This window comes from Hylobates moloch, unplaced genomic scaffold, assembly GCF_009828535.3.
Source record: "Hylobates moloch isolate HMO894 unplaced genomic scaffold, HMol_V3 SCAFFOLD_10, whole genome shotgun sequence".
NCBI lineage: Eukaryota > Metazoa > Chordata > Mammalia > Primates > Hylobatidae > Hylobates > Hylobates moloch.
Genome location: NW_026652285.1, coordinates 34,723,625 through 34,731,575, shown reverse-complemented (window position 1 = coordinate 34,731,575; position 7,951 = coordinate 34,723,625). Strand labels below are relative to the sequence as shown.

The following is a 7,951-nucleotide window of genomic DNA, read 5'->3' as shown; positions in this document are numbered from 1 at the left end:
AGTACAGGAGTGAGGTCCAGAGAGTGTGGGCTCTGGATGGGCCCTCTGCCCTGTGGAGAGGGCAGAGCTGGGCCCTCTACAGTCAAGCTGTCCCGCATCAGTGTGCACACGCATGGGGAGCTCCTGCAAGTCTAACAAGCACCCAGGGCATGAAACGACTGCCAGGCAGCAGCCCATGCCAGGGTCCAAACGTGAGACCTGGGTCCAAGGGTGGATGGCAACATTAACCATATGGGGTCTTCTTTGATACATAATGGGTAAAATAAACTTGGAGCTGCAGTTCTCCAGAATGAAGCTCAAAAACAGTAAGTTCACAGCAAGGGCTTCTGGATCTCAAAGCTGTGCTGCACTTTGCTTTTATGACTCAGTCTCGCTTACAGGTTCTCCAGCAGCCCAGACAGGCTGTGACTTGGCAGGTCGGTAGATTTGGGACCTCCTGCCTCTACTTCCAGGCCCTTGGTCTGCCTGGTGCTGTGAAGACTGACCAGACCCCGTGGAGCAAGTATTAGAAAGGAATCAGGTCATTTCCTGGGTACACGACTCTGCCAGTGAAAACGAGCCTCCCTGTCACCCCCATAGAGCCAGAACCACCCAAGGTGGAACCTTAAGGATGTCTCCCCAGGGGTCTTTGCTCCCCCTGCACCATCTCTCCTGGATCTAATTGTACGTCTGCTTGAGTTGAGGAGTTTCCAGACCAGCTTGGGCAACATAGCAAGACTTTGTCTCCACTTTAAAGTAAAAAAAAAAAAAAAAACAAAACAAAAAACAAAAACTAGACATAGTGGTGTTCATCTATCGTTCCAGCTACTTGGGAGGCTCAGGCAGCAAGATTGCTTGAGCCTAGGAGTTGAGGCTGCAGTGAGCTATGATCATGCCACCACACTCCAGCCTGGGTGACAGAGCAAGATGTTGTCTCAAAAACAATAAGATAATTTTTAAAAAATGTATGTCCTCCCTAACTACTCAACCTCCTCCCTCAGCAATCTCAGACACAGTTGGGCCTCCTCCCAACTATTTGGCCCCCAGGCAAAAAAAATCTGGCATGAAGGCTGAGAAGCGGAGGAGGGGTAGGAGAAGGCAGGGTTTCCTTCCTTCTTTGTTGTGCCAGGAGTCTTAAACACCCCCTTGAATTTAAATATGTATATATATTGCCTTAGAGTCACTGATCATCAGTACAATTCTCTCACTTTAACGATGGGGAAACTGAGGCCCAGAGAGGGTGGTAGCTTGCCTGAAGTCCCACAGCAAGTTGATATGGAGCCATGACTAGGACGTAGGTCTCCTCACTCCAGTCCTGTTCTTGTTCTGCCCCACACTGGCCCTTTGCTAAACTCACCCCGTGCCCCACGTGGCATAGAAGAGACCTGCCCCTCTTACTACCTGGGTGAGTTTACAAAAGCCACTTACTCTATCTGAGATTCAGTTTCCTTACTGCTCAGAGGGGAAGAGCAATTCCTACCTGCTGGAGTCATGCAGGTAGAGGAGCCAGCACAGGGTCCAGAATGTGGTAGGTGGTTGAGCCCAGTGTGGGTCCTTTTCTTTGCCCATTATAAGCATGACAAGGAAAGAAATGGTCCTCAGGTTGGCTTCCTATGGCTGCTGCAACAACTTGTCACAGAGTGTTAACAGCCTCAAATCTGTATGGGTCTGCAGCAACTACAGATTCTTAGCCTCCTCCAAGGAAAGAATTTGTCCAAGGGGCATAAGGCTGAGTGAGAGATGGAGGCAAGTTTTTGAGCAGGAGTGAGTTTATTAAAAAGTTTTAGAGCAGAAGGCCAGGTATGGTGGCTCACGCCTGTAATCCCAGCATTTTGGGAGGCCAAGATGGGACGATCGCTTGAGGCCAGGAGTACGAGACCAGCGTGGTCAACATAGCAGGATCTATCTCTTAAAAAACAAACAAAAATGTTTTAGAGCGGGAACAAAAGGAAGTAAAGTACACTTGGAAGAGGACCAAGCAGGTGACTTGAGGAATCCAAGTGGGATGTCTGACCTTTGACCTCTGACCTTGTTTACACGTGGTCATGCTTCCCGGGGGTTGCGTCTCTCCTCCCTTGATTTTCCCTTGGGGCAGGCTGTCCACATGCATAGTGGCCTGCCAGCACTTGGGAGGGGCCGTATGCACAGCGTGTTTACTAAAATTGTACGCATGCTCACTTGAGGTGTTTTTCCCTTACCAGTTGAGAGTTCTCAGAGGAAGGTCACATGCCAGTTAAACTCTGGCATTTTGCTTCTTAGTTCACGTGCTTGAACCACTTGCCTCATCTTTTTGTTTTTGTTTTTTCATTTTTTTGAGACGGAGTCTCGCTCCGTCTGTCGCCCAGGCTGAAGTGCAGTGGTGCAATCTCGGCTCACTGCAGCAGCCTTCACCTCCCAGGTTCAAGCAATTCTCCTGTCTCAGCCTCCTAACTAGCTGTGACTACAGGCACCTGCCACTACGCCCAGCTATTTTTTGTATTTTAGTAGAGACGGGGTTTCACCATGTTGGTCAGGCTGGTCTCGAACTCCTGACCTCAGGTGATCCACCTTGGCCTGCCAAAGTGCTGGGATTACAGGCGTGAGCTACCGCACCTGGCCACTTGTCTGATCTTACTGGGAAGAGGCTGATCACCAGCTTCAGGTGTTTTCTATTGGGAGATTGCCTTTGCCTGGCACCAGCTACAATCAATTATTATTTTAGAGAGACAGTGTAACAACCAGCTGACCGTCACCTGATCATCACCTGACATTCCTGGTGGGTGTGTGGGGCCTCTCCTGCCCTGCTCATGTCTGCCTAACTACCTATTCTAACAAGAGGAACTTAAAACAACACAGATTTCTTATCTTGCAGCTCTGGAGTCAGATGTCCAAAATGGATCTCATGGAGCTAAAATGTAGGCGTCAGTGTAACGGCCGGAGCCCACTTCTCAAGACAGGGAAATTGCAATAGAGAACAAGTAATTCATGCAGAGCCGCTGTGCAGGAGACCTGAGTTTTATTATTACTCAAATCAGTCTCCCAAGCATTCGGGGAGCAGAGTTTTTAAGGACAATTTGGTGGGTTGGGGAGGCCAGTGAGCCAGGAGTGCTGATTGGTCAGAGATGAAATCACAGGGAGTCAAAGCTGGCTTCTTGCACTGAGTCAGTTCCTGGGTGGGGGCCACAGGATCAAATGAGCCAGTTTATTGATCTGGGTGGTGCCCCCTGATCCATTAAGTGCAGTATTTGCAAAGTATCTCAAGCACTGGTCTTAGGAGCAGTTTAGGGAGGGTCAGAATCTTGTAGCCTCCAGTTGCATGACTCCTAAACCATAATCTCTAATCTCGTGGCTAATGTTAGTCCTACAAAGGCAGTCTAGTCCCCAGGCAAGAAGGAGGTCTGCTTTGGGAAAGGGTAGTTATTGTCTTTGTTTTAAACTATAAACTATAAACTGAGTTTCTCCCTAAGTTAGTTCAGCCTGCACCCAGGAATGAACAAGGACCGCTTGGAGGTTAGAAACAAGAGGGAGTCGATTCAGTTAGATCCCTTTCTCTGTCTCAGTCATAATTTTGCAAAGGTGGTTTCATCAGTAGGGCTGGGTCCCTTTCTGGAGGCTGTAGGGGAGAATCCATTTTCGTGCCCTTTCCAGCTCCTAGAGCCACCCACACTCCCTGGCTTGGGGTTCCCTCCCATCTTGAAAGCCAGCAATGTCGGCGAGTCTTCCGCACATCACCTCACTCTGACTCTCCTCTTTTACTTATAAGGACCCTTGTGACTCCATTGGGCCCCCCTAGATACTCCAAAATAATTTCTCCTTCTTAAGACCAGAGGATTAGCAACCTTAATTCCATCTGCAGCCTTCATTCTCCTTTGCCATGGAATGTAACATATTCACAGGTTGAGGTTTAGGATGTGGACAGCTATTATTCTGCCTATCACAGAATAGGCAGAAAAATCATTTTGGGGCTTGGGGCATCTGAGGAAAATCAAGGCTTCACTTCTAGAAAAATGTACATGAAAAACTGTGGCACATAATCTCAGGGGATTCACTGGCACCCATTCATGGGCCCCAGTTACGAACTCTTAAGCTAAAAGGATAATGTGGGTCCTCCACCCTGTATGACATTTGTCATAGATATATTAGTTGTGTACTCCCACGTGTACATATGCACACGTGTGCATGAATATACTTGTGCGCTCACAAACACACACGTGTATACTGACTTATCCAGATACATGCACATACATACACATGTACACGCCACATCATTTTCCTACAGAAATAGCAAGACTTTCTTTGGCTTCTCTTTGTGTGAGATGCAGCCAGGAAGGCACAGAAAAAAAGTCTTCCCCTGCCTTTGCCTCTCCATCCAGCTCACTTCTCCCCTACCCCAAGGCCTGTGGGTCCGTGGCCCCTCTGGGCTTGTCCCTCTGCCTGACTGATGTTCATCTACCCTGGTAGAGCTGACGTGGTAAGTGCGGGCCAGCCCTGGCTGGCAGGTGCCCTGTTGCTTGTTTTGCTGCAGCATGTTCGGCGCGCAGAGCAGCTTAGGGTGCTACTCTGCATTTGCATCTTCAGGGTGGTGTCCTTTTAGGACTCTCACACCTGTGAATTCAGAGCCAGAGATACAGTCAACAGAGGCTAGTCACAAGGAAGACAAGAGGGTTAACTGCATCATGCACCTGCATGTACAAGAACACTCACTTCTAGCGCCACCATCCACCCCTCACGCCCCCCCCTCCCCAACTGCTGCCTGTGCATCTCCAGGATGGCAGGTCCCAGAAAAGAGGAAGTCACAGGGAAAAGAGTGGCCCAGCTCCTACCTCAGCAGGACAGACATATACTGTTACCCCCAGCCCACCTCCCACAGATGCCCCCCTCTCACCCCCACCATGCCAGGCTCCTCTGAGAGCCCCGCTTCTTCCCCAGCCTCTGGCATAAGCCATCAGTCACTATTTACCTTGCTTGAGTCCTGCTGCTTGATCGGGTGGCAGATGCTCCAAGTCCCAAGGGTAGACAGGTGAGAGAGGATCACTGTAGTCTGGCCTCAGGTGAAATATTGAAAAACTCTATCATGCTTCTGAGCCTACAAAAGGCAACTTCTTGCTGAAATATCTCCAGTAACTGATTATGTTAAGAGAGTATATCTCTCCTTCCCAGCCTTGAGCCATTCTCTCAAAAATCTGCTTTCCTTGATTATATTACCTTTGAAAGGGACAGTGTCTAAGAGAGGAGGGGAAACTGGCTGAGCCACCCAGAGGGGGATCTCTGTGGTGGTGCAGGGTCTGGTGGGGCCTGCATCTTCCCAGAGAAAAATGTTGCTCTCTGATCTATGGGGAATGCAGTAAACCCTTCTGGCAGCTCTTCAGAGGACAACAGTCTACTGTCTACAACCAGTTGGTGACAATGACCCTCCACACCTGCATGGAGGAGGAGCAAGGGGGCAGGTGGCCTCTGGTCCCTCTCCCCTCCCCACCTCACTGCTCATGCCAGTTAGCTGTGACCACCACTGGGCCCAAGGACAACGGCATGCTCCTGGAGGTGTGGCTTGGGGAGCACTGAGGAGCCACCTAGGACTTCCCACTCTCACTCTCTTCATCCAGGCTATGGCAGCTCTGGCCGGAAGTGACATAAGAGAAATGGGGGCTCCCAGCTTGAGATGGAGGCGTGGCAGGGAAGACCTAGATGTGGGGAGAAGGGAAAAGAGGCTGGGAGAAGGTCACGGCCAGAGAGAGAGGAGGAGGAGGAGAAGGCAGTGTAGCAGAGATTACTCGTAGCCAACCTGATCACGATTCCCCCTGCTTCCCGGTTTTCCAGGAGTTGACAATGTGCCCAGGCTCCACTGCAGCCAGCAGCAGCTACAGGATACAGTTAAGGCCAAGGTGTTGTAAGCAGAAGCCATTTGAGGGGAGTCTCCCGAGAGCCTTTTTAGTACTGTCTGTGCTTAGACTCTGCTCTGGGCCTCCTGCTTTAGAGGGCCTCACTCGAATATCTCTCTCTCTCTCTCTCACACACACATACACACACAGCTATGGTTTGAATGTGTCCCCCAAAGTTCATGTGTTGGAAGCTTAATCCCCAATGCAGTAGTGTTGAGAGGTGGGACCTTTAAGAGGTGATTAGGTCATGAGGACTCTGCCTTTCTGAATGGGCTAATGTCATGGGTCTTGAGTTCTCAGGAGTGGGTTCCTGATAAGGAAAGGGGTTAGGCACCCTATCCCCTTTCTCGCACATTCTCGCATCATCCCTCCATGTTAGGATGCACCAAAAACGCCCTCACCAGAGGCAACCCCTCCATCTCGGACTCACTAAGCCTCCAGAACTGTAAGAAAAAATTCTTTTTCTTTATCAATTACCCAGTCTAAGGTATTCTGTTACAGAAACACAAAACAGACTAAGACGGCCACACACACACACATAACTATTTCCTAACAAACATAAAGGTGGTTTCTATCATCTGGGATCAGGTCCTCAACACAGACACAGTGCAATCCATACCCCAAATATTCATTCTTATCAGCACCATGCAAGCCCAGGGATACACACGTTCACAACTCTTGCCCTCCCCTATGTCCTCGAAACACTCCGAGCCTGGAAATTTTGCATCTCTGTGCCTGAGGACATTGGAGGTGGATGCTGCTCAGAGAGCAGGAAGGATTTGAATGGCAGAAGAGCTTAGATAATGGAAAAACACAAGTTGCTTGTTAATTCCTTCCCAGAAGATATCATGGGTTTAATATTCCTACACAACAAATTAGCATTTCCCAGTTGTCCCAAACATCTATTTTCTTGCTTCTCCTCAAGTTCTAGCCCACTATTCTGAAGGTCCTTACCAATTATAGGGCATTCACAGCAATTGTATCTGGCAGCTGAAGAACATGTTGCCATATTCAACAACTCATATTGCTCTGAAATCTGCAATATGTAGGTATAAGCAGAATTGCATGAAGAATGATATGAAGCCTTTACACTGGCAATCACACAGATGTTGAATGGTAGAAGGTCAAGTTTTATTTTCATAGAAATGTTTAATAAGATTTATTTAAATTTGTTAGAGTTAAATAAAATTTAGCTTTATTTAAGTAATGTTAATATGCATGAATTAGAATTACTATTTTACCTTTTTTTTAATTTTCTTTTTTTTTTTTTTTTTTTTTTTTTTTGAGACGGAGTCTTGCTCTGTCCCCCAGGCTAGAGTGCAGTGGCGCGATCTCGGCTCACTGCAAGCTCCGCCTCCCAGGTTCACGCCATTCTCCTGCCTCAGCCTCCCGAGTAGGTGGGACTACAGGCGCCCGCCAACACGCCCGGCTAATTTTTTTGTATTTTTAGTAGAGACGGGGTTTCACCGTGTTAGCCAGGATGGTGTCTCGATCTCCTGACCTCGTGATCCGCCCGCCTCGACCTTCCAAAGTGCTGGGATTACAGGCTTGAGCCACCGCGCCCGGCCTTAAATTTTTTTTTATGTGAGATGGGTAACGTGCTGACATCGTACCAGGGTTCACAAGGGTGACATCTCACACATGCACGTGAACACACAATCATGCTTGTGAACTACAAAAGAATCTTACCTTTTAATGTGTTAAGTTATGACTTCTTTAGGAAAAAACTTCTCTAGAAGATGTATACAAAAAATAATTTTAATTATTGAATTTCTATGTTCACTTTTTTTTCTTTTTTTTGAGATGGAGTCTCACTCTGTCACCCAGGCTAAAGTGCAGTGGTGCAATCTCAGCTCACTGCAACCTCTGCCTCCCAGGTTCAAGCAGTTCTCCTACCTCAGCCTCCCGAGTAGCTAGGATTACAAGTGTATGCCACCACACATGGCTAATTTTTGTATTTTTGGTAGAGATGGGGTTTCACCATGTTGGTCAGGCTGGTCTTGAACTCCTGACCTCAAGTGATCCACCTGCCTCGGCCTCCCAAAGTGCTGAGATTACAGGCGTGAGCCACCATGCCCAGCCATCTATGTTCACTTTAACTGACGCTTCTTAAT

At 48.3% G+C, this 7,951-nt stretch overlaps 1 non-coding gene across 1 annotated transcript; it reads right to left on the bottom strand.

Moving 5' to 3' along the window:
* Window positions 1–7,420: 7,420 nt before the first annotated feature.
* Window positions 7,421–7,521, bottom strand: LOC116476062 (small nucleolar RNA U13). Its single transcript, XR_004250131.1, has one exon. It is a non-coding gene; the product is annotated as a small nucleolar RNA U13 (small nucleolar RNA).
* Between the last annotated feature and the right edge of the window lie 430 nt (window positions 7,522–7,951).